Source organism: Ipomoea nil, unplaced genomic scaffold (assembly GCF_001879475.1).
Source record: "Ipomoea nil cultivar Tokyo-kokei standard unplaced genomic scaffold, Asagao_1.1 scaffold2845, whole genome shotgun sequence".
Lineage (NCBI taxonomy): Eukaryota > Viridiplantae > Streptophyta > Magnoliopsida > Solanales > Convolvulaceae > Ipomoea > Ipomoea nil.
The window spans coordinates 7,617,945-7,621,934 of NW_017619273.1; positions in this window are offsets into that span (position 1 = coordinate 7,617,945).

Here is a 3,990-nt window from a genome sequence, read left to right on the forward strand (position 1 = left end):
TAGCCCTAAGGGTTCAAACTTCTTTCACCTAGGTCAACGGGATACCAATTCAACTAGCATGCAATATATATATAAGACCCATACAACCTACGAACGGTACCCGAAAATCAACTAGACATAGGCACGATAGACGGAGTCCGTTGGGACACCACGGGGGTCGGGGGAACATCAAACGGAGAAGCCAAAATCCCCAATTGGGGTGCAAACCAGCGGGTAGCCGGTGGGTGAGGGTTCACCCGCCGGCTGCCCGCCGGCGGCAGCCATTCCGGGCAGCTGCCCGCCCGCCGGCTGCCCGCTGCCGGCGTTGCCCAAGGAGGCCGCGGGTAGGTGGCGGGTCCCCTACCCCCACCTACCCCCACTGACTCTTTTCATCAAAAACGCCCCGGGAACCTTTGTGGAACCCAAAACCATGCTTAGACACTTTCAAACGCAATTGATAACACACGTAGACAATTAACGGATCAAAATCAGGAAACAAATGGCACGTAACCTATCATGCTTTTCTAAACATAATAAACACCCAATCATGCGAATTCCCACCCAATATACCAAGAATAATTCCATACGATACAACCTAGGGTTCTAATCAATTTTAAATCAACAAGGTCGCGATTCATCTTCTAATATCAAGATTCGGTAAGAATATTATATAAATATCAGGAACATCCTACAATCATCAAGAACATCATATAATCATCAAGAACGTCATGTAATCATCAAGAACACCATAATTATCAGGAACCTTTCATCATCAAGATCACCCATGGAATTATCCCATCAATCATCAATAATAACACAAATCATCAATACACAATAATATGGGGAAATCCTAAGAGGGGAATCATAGCTATGAAAATAGGTTTTGTTGAGACATGGGTTACCTCTTAGCCTTAATTAATTCCTTGGCTATGAAGGGTCTTTCTTTAAGCTTTCTTGCTTTCTTGATTTCTTCTAAGGGGATTCTTGGAGCTCTTTGGGGTGGTGGAACGTTTATTGTGGTGGGGGGGGGGGGGGGGGGGTTTCTAGGTGCCTCTCAAGCCCCCTATTTATATATTTAGGAGTCCTAGTTAGGAACTAATATTATAGCTTGCTAATTCTATTTCTTTTGGAACTAAGGATTGGGTTTAGGGATAAGGGCCCATGGACTATGGTGGGCCTTTCCTAATTAATTATTGTGATTTAATTCTTTCTTTTGGGTAATTTGTTAAATGATTAATTGGTTTTAGGGATCGTAACACGGGGTGTTACAAACTTAGTCTTAAGGTTGTATGGTTTGTTTGAGATGTTTAGGAGGTGAAGGAGGGTGTAGCTAGCTTGGGAAGAATGTGGGATCCCAGCAAAAAGGAGGAATATACAAAGGTATAACCCCATGGACTCCCATAAGCTTATTTTGGATACTGTGAAGTCTATTTAGTGGTTGAAATGTTTAGAAGTGCTGGATTATTGTTGTGTTTGAAATATTAAGTGATCTATTGTTGATCTATGATGTGTTGTTAATGATTTGGGAGTGTTTGTTTGCCTGAAAATGTCTTACAGGTGAAGAAGAATCTCACTGGTGCACAAAATAGTGTGCACCAGATGAGACACGAGACTAGCCAACGGCCCTAGGCAGGGACCGTTGGCAAGCCCCGTAGAGGAGCGCGGCCCTAGGGCACGGCTCAGGGCTAGAGCCGTGGCCCTAGGATGCCGCTTGGTGGTTCCAGGCGGCGGGGCTCCTCAAGCCACGCTAGGAAAAGTCTGTGCAGTGGCCGGGCCCTTGTGGCTCAGCTACGTGTCGTTTCAGACCGGGACTTGCGAGCCCTTGAGGCTCGGACACTCGGGATCGTCACGACGCACTAGTAGAATTTGACTTGGTTGAGTTTGGAGTTGAAATGAGCATTTTATAGTAGGATTGGAAATGATTCATGCTTAGCATTTGTCTGAGTATGTTTACAGTGAATAGAAATGAGAAGCATCAGACTTAGTTATTTGTTTGAAGAGCATGACAATTGTTTAATTGTTAGACTAAGAAGCATGAACTCTATTTGCTAAGTTTTGCTAGAAAATCATGCCTAAAAATGTCTATTGTGACTTGTTGAATTTGTCTGCCAAAGTGCTAAAAATGTTGAAGTGTACAGAGCATGTTCTTCTTGAATACTAGTTTACAGTGAATGAGTTTTGTTGAGTATTTTAAGTTCAAGTGCATGTTGAATACTTGCTAAGTGTTTGCCAAAGAAGATTTTCTAAGTTATGATTTATAAGCATGATTAGACAATTGTTGAGAGTTCACAGTGCAAGGAGATTTGAAGCATATTTTACAATAAAGTGCATATTTGAGCATACAATGTTTTAAAGTGCATAAGTGGCCAGTGTGAGCCTAAGTATTATTTCCAAAAACTTATATCTATTTTGGAAAATCATTATCTAGTTACATTGAGAAGTTGCATGATAAATGAATTCCAATTTGTGAGAAAAGAGAAGTTGTTGAGAAGTTATGTGCATAAGTTTGCATAAGTAAAGTGTTTCATGAGTTGAAATACATGAGCCATATCTATATGTATCTAGTGTGAGCAATCCGAGGTTTTGGAGGCCCGTCAGGACTATGTCCTTTCGGAAGAAAAGAGAATGAAAGAAAGTAAAGAAAGAAACGGACATTGCGATCCGATATGAAGTAACGAGGTCGATATTCCCGAGTTACTAGGTTGGAAACTGCCCTCCAGGCTTGGAATCCTGGTAAGGGGGTGTGTACACTGATAGTTCGATACCTGATTCCACAGAGTTTGAGAAAAGAACCAAGAGAGTGGTTCTGTGGGCGAGATGAGTATTAGGCCGACTAGATGCTGAGCCTAGATAGGTCCATTCACATTATGGTGAAGTCCTACCTCGCCCACGAGTATAAGAAAGCGAGTCATTGCGACTCTAAAGAAAGCGAGTCATTGAGACTCTAGAAAAGAAGAGAAAAGCGAGTCATTGTGACTCTAAGAAACCTCTACAGAAAAAGTATTCTTTTTACAAAAGAGTGTATATGTATATCTATCTATACTTATACTAAAGCATCATGTTCATCTTATTGAATGATTAAATGATTTGCACGTGTTGCATGAAAGTGAGATAAGAAGCATGACATTATATTGTCTTCCCTTCATATATGATAGCATGAGATTGCTTATTGAGTTATATGATAGCATGAGATTTCTTATTGAGTTATATGATAGCATGAGATTGCTTATTGAATTATATGATAGCATGAGATTGCTTATTGAGTTATATGATAGCATGAGATTGCTTATTGAGTTATATGATAGCATGAGATTACTTATTGAGTATATGTTGGTATAAGATTGCTTATTGATATATATGTTAGCATGAGATTGCTTATTGAGTTATATGATAGCATGAGATTGCTTATTGAGTTATATGATAGCATGAGATCGCTTATTGAGATATATGTTAACTTGAGATTGCTTGTTAAAGTATAAGTATATTATTAACCACCAGTTGAGTATGATCAGTGTATATCGCCATGATAAGTCAAGTATGTGAAAGTATAAGATTGTTGATAAGCTAAGTAATTGAGAAAGCATGACTATTTGATAATTAGGTTGCAAGCATATAGAAACCCTGTTGAGCATGTTTAAATGTTGCTTAAGTGATTGAGAATACTCGATCTAAGTGTGTGAAACAAATGTTTTCCAAAAGTATATACTGTAGTATTTTACAGGGTTGAGTGGCGTTATACTTAGCTTCGTGCTAACGGGTTTGTTTTCTACTTGTTGTTTGTTAACCCCTTTCAGGTGGACCCATTTCGTGAGAGAGTGCGAGTTAGACTAGATTAGCATAGATAGCTAGTTGTAGTCTAAACTCTTAATGGTTGTTTTTTTAGACTTGTAGTTGACTTTCCCTTTTATTTTGATGGTGCTGGACACCGAGGTCTTATCCCCTAGTTTGTTTTAATGTTAGTAAAACTTGAATGGTTTAGCTGGTTTAACCTTTGCATGTGCAATTACCGTG